Below are 27,816 nucleotides of genomic sequence, written 5' to 3'. Positions count from 1 at the left end.
AAAGGTATGACAATCATACATTTTACATGAGTGAGAGTTATGACTTGACATGTACAAAATAGGGAAAGGGGGATAGGTAGTTAGTTGCACAAGTGAATGCATTCAACTGAAATGTGTCTTCTGCATTTAACACAACCCCTCTGAATCAGAGAGGTGCGAGGGGCTTCCTTAATCGACATCTACTTCACCGACCCCCATGGAGCAGTTAACTGCCTTGCTCAAGGGCAGAACAGCAGATTTTACCACCTTACCGGCTCGGGGATTGGAACCAGCGACTGGCCCAATGTCTTAACCTGCTAGGCTACCTGAGGCTGAGAGAAAATGTTTCAGTTTTAAAGCTAATAGCCGTAATGATCCCAAGGTGAGGGATTCAGCTCAGTGGCAGTTTGACCACGAAGAGATCATGCCTCTAAAGATCAGGTCCGGATTACCGAACGGTGGTGCAGAGCACGTACCCCGGGGGGCCCGGCCTCCAGGGTCAGGGGCCTCCAGATAGCATATGATAGAAAAATGTGTAGCATTGCAGGAAATTAGCTTTAAAATTGCAACATTTTGCCTCAGCCTAAAGGCAAAATGTAAACAAAAGCATGAGATGAGCTGTAAAACAGCAAATTTTCCCCCTGCCCCGTGGCAACAGGGTAGAATTACAGAAAAAGTGCTTTAAAACTACATTTTTCTCTCTGCACCATGGCAATATGTGTTGAAATGCAGGAAGTTATCTGATTTCCTGACCCCCTCTGTGGGCCCCTGGAGGTCGTTGCCCGTGGCCCCAAATGCAGTATTCTGGCGGCCCTGACCATTGCCTTCACATGTCACAAACAATTGAATCAGAAAAAATATTCGCTCACTATATGAGTATGGTTACCTGCACACAATAATGACATTATTGTGGATAGTCAGATTAATATAACAGTTCGATTAAAACGTTAGGTTAATTAACCTATATGCTTTGCAAGAGGAACGATTTCCCCTAATAATCCTATTTACATGGACACATCTGAAATCAGGCTACCTGATGACACTGATAAATGCAGAAGATCGGCAATCAAAAGAAATGTTCTACCATTGTGACTGTGCTATTTTTGGAAAGCATTTTTTATTTTGAGTTCGGACATATAAAGTTTGTTTGTGAAAACTACTAAACGCATTCATTCAGTTGTTCCGAACTCACTTCAAAGAGGGAAGCTCTCTAAACTAGTGCTAGCACAACCACAGATCAAATACACAGCTGGAACGCCGGTGTTTAGGTCTACATAATTCGAAAGATTGCTGGTGTTTTAATTGGTGTATGCTTACTTAGATTTTGACTTTACGCAGATTAAGATAAACAGAGTAAAGTGTTTACATGACTATTGCATAATCTGTCTACTGCCATAATCAGTTCAATATAGAATTATTACTGTCCATGTTAACCTGATATACATGTTCAACCCCCGATATTTTATGAGAAAGATGCATGCACTCAACAACTGGTAACATTTCTCTCAACATAGACTGTTGGACATGCTTTTAAACACAGCTCCTCTGTGGTAGAATGATTTATCACTGTGCTAATTGCTTGAGAATAAATATTTGTATAGATTCACTCCTCATTTCTCGCATTCTCTCTCCTTCCCTCCCGCTCCAGTAGAAACGAAAGCCTACCCCTGTGCATGAGTAAGACGCCGCCACAAGGTGAACATACACACTTTCATACAAGCACATACACACTGTTCCAGCGTCAGGCAGTCAGTCTCTACTCCGACTGGCCAAGGCTGCCTCAGATGGAACTTCCATAGCCTCAAGCTATCCAGCGTAACACTGAAATAGACATAGTACAAGGGATACTGGCATGAAACCAGACATACACACACAGACACAGGGATCTACAGCTGTGTGAGGAGCGGGACACACCCTCAGACCAGACGAAGGGAGGCAGAGTGTGTGTGTGTGTGCGCGTTTCTTTGACCTGTGGCTGTAGAGGATTTTCTTGGTGTGTGACAGCACACTACTGTTGTCATCTCGTTTTCTCTACCTGATGCCGTGGGATTTCCTGACCCTGGAGTTCAACAGCTGACCCATGCAGGCATAGAATCAGCTTCCCTGAGTTGGGGACCTGGAACACAGCTAAAGGTGCTGAGCAGTGCTGGTACTTTGCTAGCCTTTCCCTGGAATATTTTCTAATTCAGGCAAAAAGTTATCATGCTACAACTATGAAACAACAGGCACATTTTCTGCAGAGATATGCTACTTTGTATGACACAGCAAATAATCAAGGACTGTCTTTGCTTAGCCTAAAATAATTGAATCAGGAAAGCCAACGTCAATTTTGTCCAGTCTGTTTTCTTTGGTAATAAGAGGTGGGAGCTAGTACCTCTCAAATTACTGACTGTGGCTGTGCATTAATTCTGTTGATTCTCCTATTTATTTTTTTCTGGTTTCTTTGTGCGCACTAAAAGGAAAAACTTCATTGATGTTTTTTTTGGCCGATATCCCCCGCTTTCGTGAACCACGCGTTGCCTTTTCGCGAGTGTCGCTTGCCCATCAGCACCTCTGCACACACACAGCTCGAGCCTCCCAGCTGATATTTCACCTCAGTCACTGACAGTCACACATGCCAAGACGTCGGCATAAACCTGAGCTTAACATGGAGGGAGTAAACTCAATTTAAGGTAATTGTATTGTATTTCGGCAAATGTCAAATATGTTTTTGTAGCTGCAACACATTTTAATCCATGTTAAATGATATCGTCTACAGCCAGACAGTGCACCACATGTACTCCAAAATGACTTTTGAGTGTAACGTTAGGCTATGATGTGAGAACAAATCTTTAGGCCTAATATAAGGCTAATAACGTTAGCTGGAAAAAAACAGGTATACCCTCCTTATAACGTTTTAAGGTTTTGTTATGTATACATTTAGAATCTACTAGAAAAATCCTTTATCTGATTTCAGACATCAGTTTATCATAACCCTAAGCACCCTATTACTCAATTGTTTTTGTTTTTGATAAAATACTTTATAAACAAGATGTAACGTTAGCCTATAGCTTCAAATGAATCAAAGTAATGTTAATTGCCCTCAGACTGAACACTGCTCTATCTAGCCTACATGCATGTGAAAATGCCATGCAAAGCACTTTCGATAATTGCTCCATTGTTTTGGTATTTGTTGGTGTACCAGGCTTTGATGCTAAACAAATCTCAACGAGTGCAGTTAAACAATTAAATCAATGCATATCCTGTCAGGTGCAAGCTTAATGGTCCACCAGTTTGATAGAGGCAATTAACAACCATGTAGTTATCTAGGAAAGTTCACCTTCACCATAACTTACTAAAGGGAGCCGTGACAAGTATTTTGTCACACACGTTGACATTCTTTGATGCATGGTTAATTATTCCATTTATATTCTCAACTCCTGAGTATAAATCTGATTTGAGGGGACAGAACTGCCCAGTAACTCAGTAACTCCAGTCTGGTATAAGGGAGTCACCCTCTCATATATGTTCTATAACATGTTAGTGCAAAGGCCACTCAAACGTGACACGAAGAAAAATAGTTTGAGGGAATTCAGCTGTGACGAAGCAAAACAGCTCTTTGAACAGAGTTGAACCGACATGAAGAGACTCCAAACTGAGCCTTTCGTGTGTGTCTGTGTGTGTGTACAATAGTCTCCCTATGTCTTCCTCTTAAGCTCGACAGGATAAATAATTCACAAGGACATTATTCAGCAGCCTAGCAGGATGAGGATGGAGGGAGAGAAACTGTTGCTGGTTCTTCTTCTGCTGCTGGGTGCCTGTCTCCAGTGGGTCCAGTCTGGCAAGTCCTCCCGGCACCGTGATTCACACCGACGCCCCAGAGAGCACCGGGACCATCGGCAGCACCGGAACATCACGCTGGCCATCATCCTGCCACAGAGAAACACTGCCTACCCCTGGGCCTGGCCCCGTGTGGGTCCGGCTCTGGACCGAGCCATTGACACCATCAACACTGACCCATTGCTCCTCCCTGGCCACCACCTGGGTTACGTGTTTGAGAACAGCGAGAACGAGGAGGGCATCTGCTCTGAGTCCATCGCCCCACTCATGGCTGTTGACCTTAAGTTCGCCCATGACCCCTGGGCTTTCATCGGGCCGGGCTGTGACTACACCTCCTCCCCAGTGGGCCTCTTCACCACCCACTGGGACATCCCCATGGTAACGGCGGGCGCCCCAGCCGTGGGCTTCAACGGCATCAACATGTACCCGTCCATCACCAACACGGGCCCCACGCACAAGAAGCTGGGCAAGTTCGGCCTCCATATCTGCAAGCACTTTGAGTGGAAGGAGCAGGTGCTGCTCATGTTCAGTGACAACAAGAAGGACGACCGACCGTGCTACTTCGCTGTGGAGGGCCTCTACACAGAGCTGCACTTGAACAACATCACCTCGGTGGACCTGGTGTTTGAGGAGAACACTGGACCAGTCAACTACTCTGACCTGCTCCACAACATCAAGCAAGATGGCCGAGGTGGGTCCCCTATATTCACTACACTTTATTCACAGCTTTGTATTCTACATATTGTGAGAGCAAATCCGTTAATGTTCAGTGGGTTGGCACAGTGTCTTTTCGTTTTAATTTCTGTCTGGAACTTATTTCATTATGGTTAGGCTTTTCAGCCTAAGAACAGCCTAAAAATAACCTTCTTGGAGCATGTTATTTATTCAGCCTAAGCCCTCATGACATAGATTTCTTTGTTGACACAGCTGTACAAAAATAGCTAAACTGTATGTGCTTGTTTTCACATTTACGATTGTGTGTGTGTATGTGTCTCACTTATTACCTATGATATTTGATGGCCCCTGCCCTCTGAATGATTCGTAGCAGCATGGCTTGTTAAGCGTGGATATTAGCTTTTGATCCTTGCTGCAGGGCATGGATGCCCTGGCAGCCTGAGCGAGAATTATGAGCTCAATCGATGCTGTGCAGATCAGACAACTCACTGCTGCAAATGGCCTGTCCCCAGGACAGACAGAGACAATAAGATCGGCGTCATTAGATGATACAGCAGTTTTATGAAACCCCTCAAATTTTTGCCCTCAATTTTTTTCCACTGTATTTTGGTTCAGTTTACCCTTCTGCTGCCTTTGAGGAAATGGACAAAGCAAATACAATTCATTGCTACTCCAATCTATCACTTTCTTTGCAAAGTCAAGTGAGTCAACAAATAGATAGATAAGCCTCTCGATTGGTTCTCTATGAGCTTCCCTCTCCCGTTCCCACACGGGTATAAAAACGTCTCCAGAGAAGACATATATTAACAGAGGTCAAGAGCCCTGCGACATTATAAGGGAGCTGCAGTCAACATATCAGATCTGTAGGTATTTCCTGCTAAACAGACTCTGTCATTGGGCTATTTACCCTGGCTCTTTGCTTTTTGTTGGTCTGCAGTTCATCATATTTAACCAGAGGTGGGCAAATTATGGACTTAGTCAAATTAGTAATTTGTTCAAACAAAACAGGTAATCCATGTCCTGGAACAAATACTAAATATGAGTATTTCTGTTCAACAAGAAAGCATGTGTGACTTACCATGTTTCTTTTTGTTTTCACACTGTGAACTTCGTTGTTTTGGTTACATGGATCCAAATGTGTACTTTATGGAGCGCCAGAAGACTGTTGTCTTTGGCTTATTCCAAATTCACAGGCATCATGGTGTGATTGATTATGGCTTTTAGTTAAGGTTGTCTAACCCCTTTAGAGGAAGAAAAAAAAAAAAGGTTGTCTAACTGAGATCTGGTAGAATGGCCACACTAAGCCATGCATTTTGATGGAGTGCAGTTGACCTGTGTGCGCAGAACTTATGAGTTGTTTTATGTATTTAGGTTAAAGGGGCAATCTGCAGTTGCTACATCCATGTTTGGAATTATAAATGAATTATATGTACCCATTGATTCTTGAAGAATATAACTTATAAATGCCTCATGAGCTTAGTCCAACTGCCGTACCCCATCAGAACCCAAAATACAAGCTTGTTTTACTCCAGTGTTTGTAAACAAAGTAAATATAAACTATATAGCTGCAAAACATGGTTAAATCTATTATTTTAATATCATGGATGGTCAGTCCTGGCATCCATAGCTCTGTCTATGAATTTGAGAGTGGTTACATTTCTCCAGGCCCATCCCTCAGCTTTTTACCGAAACAGAGATTACTTTAGTTTTTTAACTACTGATTCCCACTTTAAAGTGTCTATTTAGCATTAACAGTCGGAAAATGTTTAACCCAAAGACCTTCATAGACATATGTTTTTTATTGCTCATACACCTGCCTGGGAAAAAGCCATCGTAGGGGATGCAAAGTTTCATTAGATTAGGACCGGTGTAAAATATAAATAATAATTTAGTAAAAAGGCTGTTTCCTGAATATAATATCTGCCATGGCCCAGTTAGGAATCAAAATAAACTAAACTCCCATTTATTTATCAGCAAATCTCCAATGCTTGAAACAGCCATTTGTACAACTCCATTTAGAAGAATACCCATGGACGAGTTATAGTGGAAATATGACTGACTCAAAGAAGAAAAGACTTAAGTCATAAAGTAGCAAGTGGAACATTTGGGTTAGCCTACACAGTATATGAGAGTACAAAAATACTTCCTGATTGTAACTCTGTTCTGTCAGAGCACACAATCAGCAGTTGATTTACATGTTGTTGTGGTGGTTGTCAGTTTGTTTCAGAACAGCAGATGGTTTGAGGATCAGACAGACCTGCTTTATATTCAGATTTCAGCTCAGAGACAAGTAATACCACAACAACACCAACACTCATCTCATGCTATGGTTGGAGAGAGTGAGGGGCAGGAGTGCTCAATGTGCAAAAAAATATATGTGTGTGTGGTGTGAAAAGATATTGTAACAGCCCCCCCCAGCCCACCGTAGCACATAGACACACATCTGTCACACTCACCAGCAGTGCTGTGACCTTTTCCTCAGCACTCATCAAGAGAGAGGAAGCCTTTCACAATATGTTCCCCCACCTCACCACCCCCTGCCGCCATCCCTAGGGACCAATAAATAAATACGCACACCATTATGATGAGGAAATGACGCCAGAGACGGTTTGCGTGCTACAGGGACCTCAGTCTGTTGTTTGGGTGCATTCATTGTCTCAACAACTGTTGCTTCACCCAATTGCCCCTTTTACTGAAAAAGAACATGGCTTGGATTGTTTTGGACTGGTTTCATTGTTGCTTCAGGGGCCTTAACAATAATCCAGGAGAAAAGACTGAAAGTGTGGTCTCTCATATCTCCTTGTGTGTGTGTGTGTGTCTACACTCAAAAATGAAAATGTCTTAGATTTTCCACAGACCTTAAAAGTGGTCTCCTGATGTGGTTTAAGCATTGTTGTGGTTTTAGAACAGGGATGGGTCAAGGTCTCAACTTTCTGTTGTGAGTTAGAATACTAGAATATACAAGGTGCAATTTCAAAATATGGCTGTGGATTTTTCTCTTGTTTTACATTTACATTTTAGTCATTTAGCAGACGCTCTTATCCAGAGCAACTTACAGTAGAGTGCATACATTTTATTACATTTACATACTGAGACAAGGATATCCCTACCAGCCAAACCCTCCCTAACCCGGACGACGCTATGCCAATTGTGCGTCGCCCCACGGACCTCCCGGTTGCGGCCGGCTGCGACAGAGCCTGGGCGTGAACCCAGAGACTCTGGTGGCGCAGCTAGCACTGCGATGCAGTGCCCTAGACCACTGCGCCACCCGGGAGGCTGTTAGTAGGGTTGCACATAGTAGTTAGTAGTTTTGTTAGTAGGGTTGCACATTTTGGGGAATATTCAGAGGTGGAAATTTTCCGTGGGATGTATTGGGAATATATGGGAATTAACGGGATTAATATTAATACCATTTAAATGTAGATGTTTTTTGCATTGGATATATTTACCATATCATATGGAGACAGAAACAGAAACATTTCACCTTATCATAAGTAGACATAATTGCAAATTATTGAATCCTTCCAATAGAAATAAAAAAAAACAATTTAGTTACGAATTGAACTTTAATTAAATGAGTTGACTATTCTGTAAAATGATAGTCTAGAAACTAAAGCTTTGGTTGTCTTCCTCTCAGGCTTCCATGTCTTCTCCCTGGACCACCTCAATGTCTACCTCTTGAACATCAGACTCTGGGGCCTCATCTTCACTGTCACTTTCCAACCTTGTTGAGGATGGCTCATTGTCAGGCTCAAAAAGCCTCACATTTGCCCGGATGGCCACCAATTTGTCAACACTTGTATTGGTCCGCCTGTTGCGTCCTTTTGGTGTGTGTGTTCCCAAACAAGGACCAGTTGCGCTTTGAGGCGGCTGATGTTGGTGGGATTTGGAGGATGATGGAAGCAACAGGGGAAAGAGTCTCAGATCCACAAAGTCCCTTCCACCAGATGGCTGATGAGATATGTTGGCACGACTGCCATATTGCATCTCCATCCCAAAGCCCTTGCTTGGAAGTGTACTTCGCCAGACTGCCAAGAACCTTGCCCTCAACCAGGCCAAGGTGGCGAGAGACGGTAGTGATGACACCATAGGCCTGGTTGATCTCTGCACCAGACAGGATGCTCTTGCCAGCATACTTGGGATCCAACATGTACGCTGTGGCGTGTATGGGCTTCAGGCAGAAGTCTTCACGCTTTTTGATGTATTTCAGAACTGCAGTTTCCTCTGCTTGGAGCAACAGTAAAGTGGGCAGGGCAGTACGGATTTCTTCTCTTACATCTGCAAGCAGAGTCTGAACATCCGACAGAATGGCATTGTCTCCCTCAATCCATGCAATGGCTACTGCTATAGGTTTCAGGAGTTTCAGGCTGCTTACCACTGTCTCCCAAAATACATCATCGAGGAGGATCCTCTTGATGGGTCTGTCAATATCGGCCGACTGTGATATGGCCATTTCTTGGAGAGACTTCTTGTCCTCCAGGAGACTGTCAAACATGATGACAACACCACCTCAATAGGTGTTGCCGGGCAGCTTCAATGTGGTGTTCTTATTCTTCTCACTTTGCTTGGTGAGGTAGATTGCTGCTATAACTTGATGACCCTTCACATACCTAACCATTTCCTTGGCTCTCTTGTAGAGTGTATTCATTGTTTTCAGTGCCATGATGTCCTTGAGGAGCAGATTCAATGCATGAGCAGCACAGCCAATGGGTGTGATGTTAGGGTAGGACTCCTCCACTTTAGACCAAGCAGCCTTCATGTTCACAGCATTCTGTCACCAGTGCATTCTGTCAAATACCTTCTGTTGTCACGAACGTCGTCAGGGTGGAAATGACCGGACCAAGGTGCAGCGTGGTGAGCGTACATTTCTTTTTATTTATGAATGTCGCCAACAAAAACAAGAAACAACAAAAAGAATGTGAAGCTGACTAGGGCTATACAGGCCACTAACACAGACAACTACCCACAACTAAGGTGGAAAAACAGGCTGCCTAAGTATGATTCCCAATCAGAGACAACGATAGACAGCTGTCCCTGATTGAGAACCATACCCGGCCAAAACATAGAAACAGAAAACATAGAAATAAAGAAACTAGAATGCCCACCCTAGTCACACCCTGGCCTAACCAAAAGAGAGAATAAAAGCCTCTCTATGGCCAGGGCGTGACATCTGTGGTCCAAGGTCATTGACTGCCTTCAGCTCATCTGCAATGTAGAGACCCGTGTGTCTGTTGTCCCTTGTGTTTGTGCTCTTGTAGAATACTGGTTGAGGGGTGGAGATGATGTAGTTAATTATTCCTTGCCCACGAACATTCAACCACCCATCAGAGATGATTGCAATACAGTCTGCTTTCTCTATGATTTGATTGACATTCACTTGAACTCTGTTGAACTCTGCATCCAGCAAATGAGTAGATAAAGCATGTCTGGTTGGAGGGGTGTATGCTGGGCGAAGAACACTCAGATATCTCTTCCAATACACATTTCCTGTGAGCATCAGAGGTGAACCAGTTGCGTACACAGCTCGAGCAAGACATTCATCAGCATTTCTCTGACTACGTTCCTCCATTGAGTCAAAAAAACTTCTGATTCCAGGAGGACCATGAGCTGTTGCTATGGATAAGGTGACTGATTCATCATTTTCACCTTGAATAGAAGTAGAGGGACTTTTGTCAGAGGTTACTTGTTGTGAGCGCTGAGGGAACCTTATTGGCCAGATGATTCTGCATCTTCGTTGCATTCTTCACATATGATTTGGCACAGTATTTGCAAATGTACACAGCTTTTCATTCTACATTAGCTGCAGCGAAATGTCTCCACACATTTTCCTGTAAAGATTAGTAAAACAAACCCAAATACAATTCCATGTACAGATAAATAGCTAAGGAGTTAGATTAAACAACTCCTTTGTAAGATAAATGTTTTAAAATGAAACATATATGGAAACAGGTGAATTAACACTCCTCAATTAGCAAGTTAAAACCCACATGGTAGCAAAAACGAACTAGCAGAAATTGTTAACAAGTTAGAAATTATTTAAACACACTTTGCTGTAGGCTACTATTCACCAGTTAACAAAAAAAGAATGTATGTCAAATAAAATATATTCACCCCACCCAGTATTGTAATCAAAACTTACCAGAAAGCATGTAGTCCTTGGCTCAGATAGTGTAGTAGTGTGGGCTCAATAGCATCTCATTAGTGTGCAGGATCTTGAGAATCATCTGTAGATGTGATGGAAGAGTGCACTGCACATGTGATGGAAGAATGCACTGTGCATGCAGAGGGTTGCAATTCCATTGAATTGGGGATAGTTTAACAAAAAGATGCCACAAGACCTAGAATTGCCTTGTGTATCCCACAAAAAAGGTTCACTGTTATAAGCTAACTTTTTTTTGATGAATTTAATCAAAATTCCCCAAATTCCAGGGCTCCCATGGAACATTTCCAGAAATGTAATCTTCCCCACATTGTGTGTGTGTGTGTGTGTGTGTGTGTGTCTGCCATCTCTATCAAGCAACCCAATTGACTGCACACAAAAAGAGCAACAGCCAAAAACATTTGGCAAAGTCTGAATTTTTTATCTACTTTGAAGAAATGTTTGGACAGAACACAACAAGACATTTATCAATGTCGTAACCTTTTTTCACAATATGTTGTATTATGAAAGACCAGATTGGTTCTTGTTTAATTTCAATCAGTTTAATTACACAAGCCAAGGAATCATGTGAATCGGGCGTTTATCAACCTACAGTTGAAGTCAGAAGTTTACATACCCCTTAGCCAAATACATTTAAACTCAGTTTTTCACAATTCCTGACATTTAATCCTAGTAAAACTTCCCTGTCTTTATTTTAAGAATGTGAAATGTCCGAATAATAGTAGAGAAAATTATTTATTTCAGCTTTTATTTCTTTCATCACATTCCCAGTGGGTCAGAAGTTTACATACACTCAATTAGTATTTGGTAGCATTGCCTTTAAATTGTTTAACTTGGGTCAAACGTTTCGGGTAGGCTTCCACAAGCTTCCCACAATAAGTTGGGTGAATTTTGGCCCATTCCTCCTGACAGAGCTGGTGTAACTGAGTCATGTTTGTAGGCCTCCTTGCTCACACACGCTTTTTCAGTTCTACCCACACATTTTCATATAGGATTGAGGTCATTGCGTTGTGATGGCTACTCCAATACCTTGACTTTGTTGTCCTTAAGCCATTTTGCCACAACTTTGGAAGTATGCTTGGGGTCATTGTCCATTTGGAAGACCCATTTGCGACCAAGCTTTAACTTCCTGACTGATGTCTTGAGATGTTGCTTCAATATATCCACATAATTTTCCTTTCTCATGATGCCATCTATTTTGTGAAGTGCACCAGTCCCTCCTGCAGCAGAGCACCCCCACAACATGATGCCGCCACCCCCGTGCTTCACGGTTGGGATGGTGTTCTTCGGCTTGCAAGCTTCCCCCTTTTTCCTCCAAACATAACGATGGTCATTATGGCCAAACAGTTCTATTTTTGTTTCATCAGACCAGAGGACATTTACGATTTGTCCCCATGTGCAGTTGCAAACCGTAGTCTGGCTTTTTTATGGCGGTTTTGGAGCAATGGCTTTTTCCTTGCTGAGCAGCCTTTCAGGTTATGTCTATATAGGACTCGTTTTACTGTGGATATAGATACTTTTGTACCTGTTTCCTCCAGCATCTTCACAAGGTCCTTTGCTGTTGTTCTGGGATTGATTTTTTTTGCGTACTATTGTTTGTACAGATGAACATGGTACCTTCAGGCATTTGGAAATTGCTCCCAAGGTAGAAGCAGACTTGTGGAGGTCCACAATTTTTTTTCTGAGGTCTTGGCTGATTTCTTTTGATCTTCCCATGATGTCAAGCAAAGAGGCACTGAGTTTGAAGGTAGGCCTTGAAATACATCCACAGGTACACCTCCAGTTGACTCAAATGATGTCAATTAGCCTATCAGACGCTTCTAAAGCTATGACATCATTTTCTGGAATTTTCCAAGCTGTTTAAAGGCACAGTCAACTTAGTGTATGTAAACTTCTGACCCACTGGAATTGTGATACAGTGAATTATAAGTGAAATAATCTGTCTGTAAACAATTGTTGGAAAAATTACTTGTGTCATGCACAAAGTAGATGTCCTAACCGACTTGCCAAAACTATAGTTTGTTAACAAGAAATTTGTGGAGTGGTTGAAAAAACTGTTTTAATGACTCCAACCTAAGTGTATGTAAACTTCCGACATTAACTGTATATTCACACACATTCCTGACCTGAATTTAAAGTTTCTGAGGTGACTTAGAAAAAGTGGGAAAGTCATTTGGACTTTGATGTTAGCAAATATATCACTCAAATGTATCACTAAACTGATGGACCCATGTGGACACAGCTCTCCCCTTTTCACACCCTCTCTTCGCCACCTTCATTTTGCCCTTCTCTTTGCTCTCCTTTTTATTTATTTTTATTTCACCTTTATTTAACCAGGTAGGCTAGTTGAGAACAAGTTCTCATTTGCAACTGCGACCTGGCCAAGATAAAGCATAGCAATTCGACACATACAACAACACAGAGTTACACATGGAATAAACAAAACATACAGTTAATAATACAGTAGAAAAATAAGTCTATATACAATGTGAGCAAATGAGGTGAGATAAGGGAGGTAAAGGCAAAAAAAAGGCCATGGTGGCGAGGTAAATACAATATAGCAAGTAAAACACTGGAATGGTAGATTTGCAGTGGAAGAATGTGCAAAGTAGAAATAGAAATAATGGGGTGCAAAGGAGCAAAATAAATAAATAAATACAGTAGGGGAAGAGGTAGTTGTTTGGCCTAAATTATAGATAGGCTATGTACCGGTGCAGTAATCTGTGAGCTGCTCTGACAGCTGGTGCTTAAAGCTAGTGAGGGAGAAAAGTGTTTCCAGCTTCAGAGATTTTTGCAGTTCGTTTCAGTCATTGGCAGCAGAGAACTGTAAGGAAAGACGACCAAAGGAGGAATTGGCTTTGGGGGTGACCAGTGAGATATACCTGCTGGAGCGTGTGCTACGAGTGGGTGCTGCTATGGTGACCAGTGAGCTGATATAAGGTGGGGCTTTACCTAGCAGAGACTTGTAGATAACCTGTAGCCAGTGGGTTTGGCGACGAGTATGAAGCGAGGGCCAACCAATGAGAGCGTACAGGTCGCAATGGTGGGTAGTGTATAGGGCTTTGGATGGCACTGTGATAGACTGCATCCAGTTTGTTGAGTAGAGTGTTGGAGGCTATTTTATTGATGACATCACCGAAGTCGAGGATCGGTAGGATGGTCAGTTTTACGAGGGTATGTTTGGCAGCATGAGTGAAGTATGCCTTGTTGCGAAATAGGAAGCCGATGCTAGATTTAATTTTGGATTGGAGATGCTTAATGTGAGTCTGAAAGGAGAGTTTACAGTCTAACCAGACACCTAGGTATTTGTAGTTGTTCACGTATTCTAAGTCAGAGCCGTCCAGAGTAGAGGTCGACCGATTATGATTTTTCAACCCCGATACCGATACCGATTATTGGAGGACAAAAAAAGCCGATACCGATTAATCGGCCGATTAAAAAAAGGGGAAAAAATGTATATATGTATATATATATCATACACACACACATTTTTGTAATAATGACAATTGCAACAATACTGAATGAACAATGAACACTTTTATTTTAACTTAATATAATATATAAATAAAATCAATTTAGTCTCAAATAACATGAGAACATATGTTAAAACGAACCACCAGATTTCATGGGTCTTCAATATTCCCAGTTAAGAAGTTTTAGGTTGTAGTGCAGAAAGCAGAGCTTGTCTGCATGGTCCCCTGTCAGTCTGCTCCTCCGCGAAACACAGACCTTATTTTATTATTATTATGAAAGACATGAACGGTAAAATAACGAAGGAACCCCTTTCAAGTTCAGCCGCAAGTTATTACAGGAATTATAACGCGTCGACTATTTCTCTCTAAACCATATACCTTTGACTAATCCGGAAACTATCAGCTCGAAAACAAAACGTTTATTCCGTTCCGTATTTTATCTAACGGGTGGCATCCATGAGTCTAAATATTCCTGTTACATTGCACAACCTTCAATGTTATGTCATAATTACATAAAATTCTGGCAAATTAGTTCGCAAAGAGCCAGGCGGCCCAAACTGTTGCATATACCCTGACTCTGCGTGCAATGAACGCAAGAGAAATGACACAATTTCACCTGGTTCATATTGCCTGCTAACCTGGATTTCCTTTAGCTAAATATGCAGGTTTAAAAATATATACTTGTGTATTGATTTTAAGAAAGGCATTGATGTTTATGGTTAAGTACACATTGGAGCAATGACAGTCATTGATTGATTGTTTTTTATAAGATAAGTTTAATGCTAGCTAGCAACTTACCTTAGCTTACTGCATTCACGTAACAGGCAGGCTCCTCGTGGAGTGCAATGTAATCAGGTGTTAGAGCATTGGACTAGTTAACTGTAAGGTTGCAAGATTGGATCCCCCGAGCCGACAAGCTTAAAAATCTGCCCCTGAACGAGGCAGAACGTTCCTAGACCGTCATTGAAAATAAGAATGTGTTATTAACTGACTTGCCTAGTTAAATAAAGATTAAATAAAGGTGTAAAAATAAATAAATAAAATCGGCAAATCGGCGCCCAAAAATACCGATTTCCGATTGTTATGAAAACTTGAAATCGGCCCTAATTAATCGGCCATTCCGATTAATCGGTCGACCTCTAGTCCAGAGTAGTGATGCTGGACGGGCGAGCAGGTGCGGGCAGTGATCGGTTGAATAGCATGCATTTAGTTTTACTTGCGTTTAAGAGCAGTTGGAGGCCACGGAAGGAGAGTTGTATGGCATTGAAGCTCGTCTGGAGGTTAGTTAACACAGTGTCCAAAGAGGGGCCAGAAGTATACAGAATGGTGTCGTTTGCGTAGAGGTGTATCAGAGAATCACCAGCAGCAAGAGCAACATCATTGATGTATACAGAGAAGAGAGTCGGCCCGAGGATTGAACCCTGTGCCACCCCCATAGAGACTGCCAGAGGTCCGGACAACAGGCCCTCCGATTTGACACACTGAACTCTATCAGAGAAGTAGTTGGTAAACCAGGCGAGGCAATCATTTGAGAAACCAAGGCTGCCGAGTCTGCCAATAAGAATGTGGTGATTGACAGAGTCGAAAGCCTTGGCCAGGTCGATGAAGACGGCTGCGCAGTAATGTCTCTTATCGATGGCGGTTATGATGTTGTTTAGGACCTTGAGCGTGGCTGAGGTGCACCCTTGACCAGCTCTGAAACCAGATTGCATAACGGAGAAGGTACGGTGGGATTCGAAATGGTCGGTAATCTGTTTGTTAACTTGGTTTTCGAAGACCTTAGAAAGACAGGGTAGGATAGATATAGGTCTGTAGCAGTTTGGGTCTAGAGTATCACCCCCTTTGAAGAGGGGGATGACCGCGGTAGCTTTCCAATCTTTGGGAATCTCAGACGATACGAAAGAGAGGTTGAACAGGCAAGTAATAGGGGTTGCAACAATTTCGGCAGATAATTTTAGAAAGAGAGGGTCCAGATTGTCTAGCCTGGCTGATTTGTAAAGGTCCAGATTTTGTAGCTCTTTCAGAACATCAGCTATCTGGATTTGGGTGAAGGAGAAATGGTAGGGGCTTTGGCGGGTTGCTGTGGAGGGTGCTGGGCAGTTGACCGGGGTAGGGGTAGCCAGGTGGAAAGCATGGCCATTCGTAGAGAATTGCTTATTGAAATTCTCAATTATAGTGGATTTATCAGTGGTGACAGTGTTTCCTAGCCTCAGAGCAGTGGGCAGCTGGGAGGAGGTGCTCTTATTCTCCATGGACTTTACAGTGTCCCAGAACTTTTTTGAGTTAGTACTACAGGATGCAAATTTCTGTTTGAAAAAGCTAGCCTTAGCTTTCCTAATTGCCTGTGTGTATTTGTTCCTAACTTCCCTGAAAAGTTGCATATCATGGGGGCTATTCGATGCTAATGCAGAACGCCACAGGATGTTTTTGTGCTGGTCAAGGGCAGACAGGTCTGGAGTGAACCAAGGACTATATCTATTCCTAGTTCTAATTTTTTTGAATGGGGCATGCTTATTTAAGATGGTGAGGGAGGCACTTTTAAAGAATAGCCAGGCATCATCTACTGACGGGATGAGGTCAATGTCATTCCAGGATAGCCCGGCCAGGTCGATTAGAAAGGCCTGCTCGCAGAAGTGTTTTGGGGAGCGTTTGACAGTGATGAGGGGTGGTCGTTTGGTCGCAGACCCATTAAGGATGCAGGCAATGAGGCAGTGATCACTGAGATCTCGATTGAAAACAGCAGAGGTGTATTTGGAGGGCGAGTTAGTTAGGATGACATCTATGAGGGTGCCCGTGTTTACGGATTTGGAGTTGTACCTGGTAGGTTCATTGATAATTTGTGTGAGATTGAGGGCATCAAGCTTAGATTGTAGGATGGTCGGGGTGTTAAGCATGTCCCAGTTTAGGTCACCTAGTAGCACGAGCTCAGAAGATAGATGGGGGGCAATCAATTCACATATGGTATCGAGGGCACAGCTGGGGGCAGAGGGAGGTCTATAGCAAGCGGCAACAGTGAGAGACTTGTTTCTGGAAAGGTGAATTTTTGAAGTAGAAGCTCGAATTGTTTGGGTACAGACTTGGATAGTAATACAGAACTCTGCAGGCTATCTTTGCAGTAGATTGCAACACCGCCCCCTTTGGCAGTTCTATCTTGACGGAAAATGTTATCGTTAGCGATGGAGATTTCAGGGGTTTTGGTGGTCTTCCTAAGCCAGGATTCAGACACGGCTAAGACATCCGGGTTGGCAGAGTGTGCTAAAGCAGTGAGTAAAACAAACTTAGGGAGTAGGCTTCTAATGTTAACATGCATGAAACCAAGGCTTTTACGGTTACAGAAGTCAACAAATGAGAGCACCTGGGGAGTGGGAGTGGGGCTAGGCACTGCAGGACCTGGATTAACCTCTACATCACCAGAGGAACAGAGGAGAAGTAGGATAAGGGTACGGCTAAATGCTATACGAACTGGCCGTCTAGCACGTTCGGAACAGAGAGTAAAAGGAACAGGTTTCTGGGCTCGATAGCATAGATTCAAAGCATAGTGTACAGACAAAGGTATGGTAGGAAGAGAGTGCATTGGAGGTAAACCTAGGCATTGAGTAATGATGAGAGAGATATAGTCTCTAGAGACGTTTAAACCAGATGATGTTATCGCATATGTAGGAGGTGGAACAACATGGTTGGTTAAGGCATATTGAGCAGGGCTAGAGGCTCTACAGTGAAATAAGACAGTAATCACTAACCAGGACAGTAATGGACGAGGCATATTGACATTAGAGAGAGGCATGCGTAGCCAAGTGAACATATGGGTCCAGTGAGTGGTTGGGCTGACTGGGGACACGGCGATTCAGACAGTTAGCAGGCCGATGCTAACAGGCTAACAGTTAGTAGGCCGGGGCTAAACAAGCTAGCAGTTAGCAGACCAGGTTAGCAAGCAAGCAGTTAGCAGGGGCTAGCAGTTCGCAGATCGGGGAAGGCAAGCTAGCAGTTAGCGGACCGGGGCAGGCAAGCTAGCAGTTAGCAGACCGGGGCTAGCAAGTTAGCCTTTGGGGGATGTCGCGATGGGGGTAAGTCTGTTTTTGCCTCTTCGTGCGGTGATGTCGATAGACCAGTCGTGGAATTAGTAGGGTTCCAGGTAGCTATAGGTAGCTAGCAGGCCTAGCAGGTTAGCAGAATGGTCCTTCAGCGGGCGTTGCGCCTGAGGGGCCTGTTGGAGTCCTCGGGCAGATTATGTCGGTATTCCAGTCGAAGAGGATCGGCGGGGTTCCATGCCCCGTACCGGCAGTAGAAGGGGTCCGGATATTGTAGCCCAGGAGTGAGCTTCGGTGGTAGCACAGGAGCCCTGCCTGGGCTAGCTTCCTCACCCCCACCATCACCTTGGTATGCTAATCAGTTATATTTTGGCTGTTTTAATCAAGGACGGTGTAGCTTCACAGGTGGTTCAGTATCAGTCCCATTCATCTTATTGATGAGAAACTATCTACTGTCAAAGCCATACAGTAAAGATAATCACTTCCAAAGAAAGAAGATCAAAGAAAGGCTGAGTTATTTTCCTTTTCACTACACACACCCACATGCCCAGTGATTACATAACTTCTATAGTTAGTGAGAGTACAGTATGCGAGTAGAAAAGCTATACACTGCATATCCAAAAGCAACGCTTGGGTTGTTAATCATTAGTTGAGGAAATGTACAGCACCCAATTGCTTGACGAGATAGGAGCACTCAATTCATCCCAATGGGATTACCTGTCTATAAAGAAATGTCTATACACAGTTTAAAGAACATCACACTACCTGCGAAAGGGAGGGGGTGATTTTTCAATTACCTTTCATGGTGGCAGATCTTTGTAGAGATTGTAGAAAATGTTGATGAGCGAGAGAGTTTTGGCAGTTGAGCTTGTTATCCCAGTGTTAAGAGGAACCTGTAACTCTGTGGGGTTGTTGACATCACCCTTGCCTCGACATGACCCCTTCACTCCATAGCTTGGACTTCCCAAAAGGGGTGACGCAAGACCCTGGAGCTTCCATCTCTTCTAGCTCGCTTCCTCCTGTCGCTATGGTTGCTGAGGCAGACGGTGGCCATGCTGAACTAAACTACCCACAAGGCCGTGCCCAGCCTTGCCTTTCCCTTTCCTCCCCCTCAGCCCCCTCGGCCCAGTCCATCTGGCATTAGTTAAAAATTAATTTCCTGGAATCCTGGAGAGGCAAGGAGAAGGAGGGGAGTCCGACATGTAGGCCTATAAGTTTGCCTTAGAGCCTGTGGGAGATGGTAGTGGTGATGGTTGTGGTTGGTTTTAGATTTGTTGGTTTGCATGATTACACACAGACGAGTCAACACACACATTGAGTTATCTTCGTGAGTTTAGGCCTGCTGTTCATCACAGGTGGAGTCTGGAGTCCTGGGAGGGACGGAGGCTGCTTCTGCCGTAATGGTTCAACTTTGAACGCACTCCCATCCTAGTTTAACATCTAACAAAGCTTTTTATAGTTAGACATTGTATAATTGGATGTTTTCTGTATGATGTTGAATATACACACACAAAGGTGCTATCTAGAACCTAAAAGCGTTCTTCTGTTGTCCCAATAGATTAACCCTTTGAAGAACCCTTTTGGTTCCAGGTAGAATATTTTTGAAACCAGAAAGGTTTCTATATGGAACCAAGAAAAGGTTATCCTATGGGGACAGTCAAAGAACCCTTTTGGAACCCTTTTTCTAAGAGTGTTTAGAAAAGAAATGCTCTAAACTAGATACTGGATTGTAGTTTAGTTATGGCTGGTAGTTCCATGCCTGGGACAAATCCACAGACTTCTCTACCACATTTTGGGACAATTAGCTCCCAGGGTGTCTAGCATGAACACACGCACACACACGCACACACACGCGCACATGCACATGCACACAGTCTCTCTGAGTGCATCTCCTGCTGAGGAAAATCATGATGTCAGAACCTGAAGTGTCATAAAAAACAACACAACCTTCAACATTTGTTCTTAGAGAGAGATAGCACAGGACTAAATTCAAAAGACTCGTATCTCTCAATTAGCATAGAGCATTTTACATTTTGAAGGCTGCCCCTGTTTAGACTGTTTTCCACAATTTTCAGCACTCACAATTAATTTAGATAGTACAGTAGTTTACCTCGATGTTGAAATGTTAGGGATAAGGCCTGTTATCATCTCAGGATGGAATCAAGGAAATGTTTGTGAAGTCTTGTACCAATTTTAAATAATTCTCGTGGTCAGAGTCTTTTATATAAGGAGTCTTTATGGTAGGGTAAACCTAATGGTTTGTTCACACTATGATGGAAATATTGAACTGAGGCAAGGTTACCCCACAGACAGAAATGAGCAAAATGATTATAAAACCAATAATCTGTGGGACTCAATGTTTCGAGTAACTTTAATTCAAAGCTCTGGTGTGGCCTCTTGTACCATCTCATCTTTGATCTGAAAGTCAGTTCCACTGTTGAATTGACCAGCTCTTTTCTCCCTGGGGCATTTTCCAAGGCTCTACAACCTGTTTGTGTTGTTTGTTTGTATCAGTATATATCCATGTAAAGCTTTTGAAATTGTCTTTTGAGTCATCAGATAAACAATACCATATTTCTGGTCAGATCCCTGCAGGCCTAAGCTGCAATACAAGAGGCTCTTGCTGATTTCATCCCACCTTTCAATAAGGCCCTATTGGGTTTGTTTTGTGTGCTGTGGCTGATGGCAAATGAAGCAAAACAGAAATTCAGTATGAATGGGTTGATAGTAGCCACAGTCTAAGAGAGGTATAGTATCTCAATAGTGTTCACTTATAGATGTCCCACTGGGCACAAATGTTGCTCAAAGTATTTTGATTTACATTTGATTGGATTGTCAACTAACAAGAAATGAACCAAAATTGGAACCATGAAAAATTGGGTGAAAAAAAGACAAACATTCCCAAAATACTTTTAAGTTGATGACTTTTTGCAAAGTTGTTTGTTGAAATGACGTGAAAACAACGTTGATTCAACCAGTTTTTTCCCAGTGAGATGGTGACTGCATGGACACATAGAGGGGTTGTTTGGAGTGAAGTACACAGTGACATACTGCGAAATACTGTTACATCATTCTCATTTAATGTGCCAGCTTCGGGTCCCCATACACTGGTCTTCTTGCTTTCATCCAAAGATCCCAATATGTATGCCAAGCAGCAATGTTTCTAAGTAATATTCCGCATAAAAATATTAATTGGGATTCACTTCCACTGTCTGCATATTGCAATTTGTAATTGTAATGCAATTAGATAATGTCATGGTTAATCAAGAACCAGGGAAGTCTGCTGTCTCTGTCACTTGACTGCGGAATTGTCGTGTGTTCAGGAGGAAGTCGACAGGTCCTACATCACAGTAATTCAAAGACTAAATCAAGTGTCTTTGTTTCTCTGGAATGTTTTGGGAGATTACACTGACACAGAGGGATTGATTATGCTATCACTCACCAATTTATAGGAAAGGAAGAAGTTGTGTGGGGTTGTGAGAGACAGAGTAAAGAGGGCTACAGAATTCAAAGCGGCAAACAGACATCCGTGACTCGATAACGGCCAATTAAAGTTTGTAAATAAAACATTTTTAAAAGTTTGTAAATATATAATAATGGTCCATCAGCCTGTCTCTACTCTGCGGTTGTGGACTCTGAATTAAGTTAAGAAAAATAAATTAAGGTGGAGGGAGAGAAGGAAATGGAAAAAGTAAGAACTGTTCTTATTCCTTCCTTTCATCGCTCTCCCTCTCCTTCTAACACCCCCCTTATCTCTCAATGTCACCTTCTGCTAACCTTGTGTGAAGGTAAGAAAATCAGACAGGATGGTGTGGTGACGTGTGACAGACATTTTGTTTGCTATCTCCGCCTCACTCTTGCTCTCTCATCCAGTCGTCATTGTATGAGCTGGGCTGTCCACAGTGAAACCAATACACCATCAGTTCTTCCTGAGGTTGGAAGTTCAAAGGAAGTGTCAGACTGCCTGAAGATGACAGTGGAAATGTGTGTGACCCCGCACTTATCAGGCATGAAAGGTATGTAAAGTCACAGTGTTTGCTCCGCCCGGTGCCGGGGTCAGGCCTGGGCTTTGCCCCCTTGTACCGCTCTACACTCCTCTAGCCGTTATGCTATCCTGGTTTGTTTCAATCCACTCATGTTGTCAACAGCTTGTCTTACACCAAATGTTATATATCTTGGTGCCACTAAAAGTTGAGTGTAGCACCAAACCACTGGTGGCGCCATTGTTTGGAGGGGATCCGGATGAGGATGGAGTCTCACCAGGAGGAGGGCACTTAGACCCTCCTTATACTTTTGTAAGCCTCCTGAGTCCAGGGCGACCCGGGAGATCCCTTTTAGTTTCCTTAGGTTTGTTGGTTTGGTTCCACTGCTCACTTCCTGAACAGTGTCATTAAACCCTGAAACAATAGAGCCGCTAGGACAGGAAGTGCGTGCTACAGGAATGTCATCACGCCCCTGGAGACTTCCTGTGCCACTCTTCCACGCCACACGGTGCCAGACCAGACCACAATAAACTAGATAAGACCAGGGGCGGACTAGAAATGAAAATGGCCCTGGACTTTTTGACTCAGACCGGCCCACCAAAACCCCCCCAGTGATACACCACTATCCACGCCACACTTTATGTAAACAAGATTACTGAACAATATTTATAACAATAACTTTAGCAAAATAGATGTCAAATAGAATAAGGGGAACGTGTTGCTCTTAGGAGGCTGGCTAGAGGGAGCACATATTGGCACAATGGCACTGGCAGCAAGGTGGCAAGAATCTCTGGAACCATCTGACCAGTAAAATAAATAATACAAGAAGAAATTTGTATGTGAAAAGACTGGTGAGTAGGCAAGTCAGAGAATAAAATTAAAATAAACATATTTCCTACTTCCTTAAATTAGCAATTTCTGCAGCAGTTTACTTCTCTCATCAATGCCATCTATAACCAGGTCACTGTCCAGGGCCATTAAAACATCTCGCTCAGTAGCCATGAGCATAAAAGCCTCCAGGTGCTGTTGAGCCTACTCTTGATGAATTTCAGAGTCGAGAAGCTCCGCTCACAAGCTACCTGGGTTATTGACAGGGTAAGTAGGATCTTGTAAGCAAGGCCCTGGACGTGGTATGCGTCGTCAATAGGTTGTACTGACTAAGAATACAGTAGCAACACACTGGACAGTCCTTGCAAGATGAACAGCTCTTGTTCACCATCTCCACCTCGTCTTAATTTCCTTCAGGTCCATGATCCTCCATAGTCATGGTTGTGTATTCTTCAAATCCCGATTGTTTTAACCTAGTCCACTGTTCTGCCAGACTCATGAGCTCACTCTGTAAATTGGCCACCGTTGCTCTGCTGTCAAATTTGATCAAACATTTGCTTAGTTCTTGAAGGGCTGTCTGTGGAAGGCCACTGGCACTGGATGTTATCTGACTAAAGTGTTTAGGGTCCAGAAGAGCCATGTCGGCATGCAAAGTGCCATTACTCAGAAATCGCCGATGGACGTTATCTATACCTGTATCCAGAATTTGATTATGGACACCAATCCTGTATGCACTCTCTGCCCCAATAAATGTCTCATATTGTGTCATCTCTCCAGGCATGGTTTTCTTATTTCGAGCCCTTTTCGTTGGCAGAGTGGTCTCTAACTCCAGCTCTGTTTCCTCATCCCGTTCCTGCGACTTCCTGTTGGCCCACTGAACAAATGTGTCTGCAGCTGCCTTGACTTTTTCAAAATCTCTTGCCATTCCTTTCAGCTGCTCCTCTGTAGACATAACCATACTGTAAGGACACCAGGCGAGACCCAAATGCAGACACAGGAGGCAGATGGTTGAGATTTCATAAACCAGGTCAGTCCAAACAGTACCAGCCGATAGGCAGGCTTGAGGTCAGGGGCAGGCAGAGTGGTCAGGCAGGCAGGCTCAGAGTGAGGACAGGCAAGGGTCAAAACCAGGAGGGCGAGAAAAGAGAGACTGGGAAAAGCAGGAGCTGAGACACAAAAACGCTGGTTGACTTGACAAACAAGACGAACTGGTACAGACAGGAAACACAGGGATACATACACCGGGATAATAAGCGACACCTGGAGGGGGTGGAGACAAGCAATAGGACAGGTGAAACAGATCAGGGTGTGACAGTACCGCCCCCTCTAGGGGCGCCATCTGGCATCCTACCTGGGCGCATACCTGGTTGACCGGGGTGTCGGCGGTGGAAGTCGGCGATGAGGGCTGGATCCAGGAACCCAGCACCTCTCCTCCGGGCCATAACCCTCCCAGTCAACCAGGTACTGGATACCCCTGCCCTGTGGTGGAACACCCAGGAGGCATTTTACCGTGTATGCCGGATGGCCATCGATGACACGGGGAGGAGGGGTGGGCCTGGAGACAGAAGACAAAGCGCTGTGAGACACGGGCTTAATCCTAGACACATGGGCAGTAGGGTGAATACGGAGGGTACGGGGATAACAAGAGACGGACAGCAGTGGAACTAAGGACTCTAGAGATGGGAAAAGGACCAATAAAACGGAGGGACAGTTTGCGGGACAGTTTGCGGGTCCCGTGTCGAAAGCCATACCCTCTGCCCAATGGGGTAGCGGGGAGCTGGAGTCCGGCAGCGATCCGCTTGTTGACGATACCTGGAGTTGGTCTTGAGAAGTGCCGCCCGAGCTCTTCTCCAGGTACGTCGACAGCAGTGGACGAACATCTGGGCTGAGGGTACGTTGACTTCCTGCTCTTGTTCTGGGAAGTCCCGTGGCTGAACAGGGAAGGGTGTTCGGGGCATACTCAGGTAGTGGGGTTGGTTGAAACGAGGCATCTTAGGGTGATTTCCAGGTCCTGGTTAGCTCGCTCCGACTGGCCTTTAGATTGGGGAATGCCTTCCAGAACTGAGACGAGAACTGAGGGCCCTGGTCGGAGACAATGTCCACCTGGAGTCCATGGATCCGGAAGACGTGCTGCACCATGAGCTGGGCCGTCTCCTTGGCAGAGGGTAGTTTGGGGAGAGGGATGAAATGGGTGGCCTTGGAGAAGCGATCCACTACCGTCAGAATGACGGTGTTGCCATCAGACGGAGGAAGCCCAGTGACAAAGTACAGAGAGATATGGGACCAGGGACGATGAGGAACAGGTAGTGGCTGAAGGAGGCCAGAAGGAGCTTGCTGTGGAGTCTTGTTCTGAGCACACACAGTGAATGCGGCGACGAAGGCAGAGACGTCAGGAACCATTGTGGGCCACCAGAAACATTGTCGGAGGAAGGCTAGTGTTCGACAGGAACCTGGATGACAGGTCAGCCTGGAGGAATGAGCCCATTTCAGGACCCGGGACCAGACTGAGTCTGGGACAAACAACCGGTTAGCCGGGATCCCTTCAGGTTCAGGCTGGGAACGTTGTACCTTGTGAACCATGGTTTCCATACCCCAACCCACAGAAGTCACAAGGCATGAGGTAGGGAGAATGGTTTCGGAGACCGAGGGTGTGGCAGAGCAACTCTATAGGCGGGAGAGGGAGTCAGGCTTTACATTTATGGACCCTGGGCGGTAGGAAATGGTGAAGTTGAATCTTGTAAATAACAAAGTCCACCGGGCTTACTTTGAGTTAAGGCGCTTGGCTGTACGGAGATATTCCACATTTTTATGGTCGGTCAAAACCAAAAATGGCTGTACTGCTCCTTCCAGCCAGTGCCTCCACTCTTCCAGCGCCATCTTGACCGCCAGAAGTTCTCAGTTGCCTACGTCGTAGATCCTTTCTGCAGGATTGAGACAATGGGACAGGAAGGCAAAGGGGTGGAGCTTTTGGTCCTGGGCAGATCGCTGGGATAGATCGCTGGGATGGCCCACACTCCAACATCAGAAGCATCAACCTCCACCACAAATTGATGGGATGGGTGCTGTGGTGAACCAATGCTTCAGGTCCACAAAGGCTCTGTCAACAGCTGGAGACCATGTGAACGGTACTTTAGGAGAGGTGAATGCAGAGAGGGGGGCCGCCAGGGTGCTGTAGCCCCGAATGAAACGGTGGTAGAAGTTAGTGAACCCCAGGAAACGTTGTAACTGCACTCTGGACGTAGGTTGAGACCAATCTACCACTGCTTTCACCTTTTCAGGGTCCATTTGGACATTTCCACCAGCGATGACATATCCCAGAAAGGAGATTGTAGAGTAGTGGAACTCAAACTTCTCGGCTTTCACAAACAACTGGTTCTCCAGGATGCGCTGAAGGACGTGTCTGACATGGAGAACGTGTTCTTGGGCAGACCGGGAAAAGAACAGGATGTCGTCAAGGTAGACGAACACAAAACGATTTAGCATGTCCTGGAGCACATTGTTTACCAGGGCCTGGAAGACGGCGGGGGTATTGGTGAGTCCAAACGGCATGACCTGGTACTCATAATGTCCACTGGCTGTGTTAAATGCTGTCTCCCACTCATCTCCTTCACGTATCCGAACCAAGTGGTAGGCATTCCGAAGGTCCAGCTTGGAAAAAATGGTGGCCCCCTGGAGAGGTTCGAAAGCTGAAGAGAGGAGTGGTAGGGGGTAACGATTCTTGACCGTTACATCATTAAGACCCCGGTAGTCAATGCACGGATGCAGGGTCTTGTCCTTCTTCTCCACAAAGAAAAACCCTGCACCGGCAGGAGATGCAGACGGATGGATGCCTCCAGTAGCCAGAGATTCCTCAATGTACTCCTCCATGGCCTTGGTCTCTGGCCCGGATAGAGAATATAGCCGACCACGAGGTGGTGTGGTGCTGGGGAGGAGATCAATGGCACAATCATAAGGACGGTGCGGGGGAAGAGAAGTAGCACGTGCCTTACTGAATACCTCCAGGAGGTCATGGTACTCAGTGGGAATGGCAGAGACATCCGAGGCTTTGCTTACGCCCTGAGGAGGACGTCTCGGGGACGGCTGTGCCTCTTTAAGGCAATGGGAATGGCAAAACGGGCTCCAACCCAGGATTGAGCTCGTGGTCCAGTCAATAACAGGGTTGTGTTTTTGGAGCCAAGAAAATCACAGAACAACAGGAACATGGGGTGAATTGATGAGGAGGAACTGTATGGTCTCACTGTGGTTTCCTGAAACCCGTATCTGAACGGGCACTGTGCTATGGGTGACTCTTCTAATTGAACGGCCGTCCAGTGCCCTTGCATCCATGAGGACAGAGAGAGTTTGAGTGGGAATACTTAATTCAGAAACCATGGTAGCATCCAGAACACTTTCATCAGCACCAGAGTCATTGCTCAACTGGAAGAGTCACCCATAGCACAGTGCTCGTTCAGATACGGGTTAGACTGACTTAGACTGATGTTAGACTGGTCTCCCCACAGCAGAATCACAAAAAAAGGTGTACAGGTGATGGGAATTAGGGGACTCCCAATCTGGCTCACCAGAGTACTTGTACCCACTAGAGAAAAGGGTTTCTTAACAGGGCAGGTGACTATATAATGTCCCACACCTCCATAGTACAGACAACAGTTAGAACTCAGCCTACGCAAGCGTTCCCCAACCGATAATCTAGCTCTTCCCAGTTGCATGGGCTCTGGAGTATCCAACTCACCCGTCGCCGATGATTCTCGAGGAACCTTGGGTGTTTTCGGCTCTCCTCGGAAATACACACTTCGGGGATTTCCGGATTCCAGCATCAACAGATGAACGAGTGTTCCCGAGGCCCGACCTCCTCTCACACCGGCTTTCTCATA

At 44.5% G+C, this 27,816-nt stretch overlaps 1 pseudogene; it reads left to right on the top strand.

Annotated features, from left to right (window-relative positions):
• The first annotated feature begins 3,723 nt into the window (after positions 1–3,723).
• The window catches only part of LOC120031320, a 62,326-nt pseudogene continuing 38,233 nt past the window's right edge, over positions 3,724–27,816 (top strand).

Source organism: Salvelinus namaycush, chromosome 37 (assembly GCF_016432855.1).
Source record: "Salvelinus namaycush isolate Seneca chromosome 37, SaNama_1.0, whole genome shotgun sequence".
In the NCBI taxonomy this organism is placed as follows: domain Eukaryota; kingdom Metazoa; phylum Chordata; class Actinopteri; order Salmoniformes; family Salmonidae; genus Salvelinus; species Salvelinus namaycush.
The sequence above is the reverse complement of the archived record's forward strand: the minus strand, read 5'-3'. Positions and strand labels throughout refer to the sequence as shown.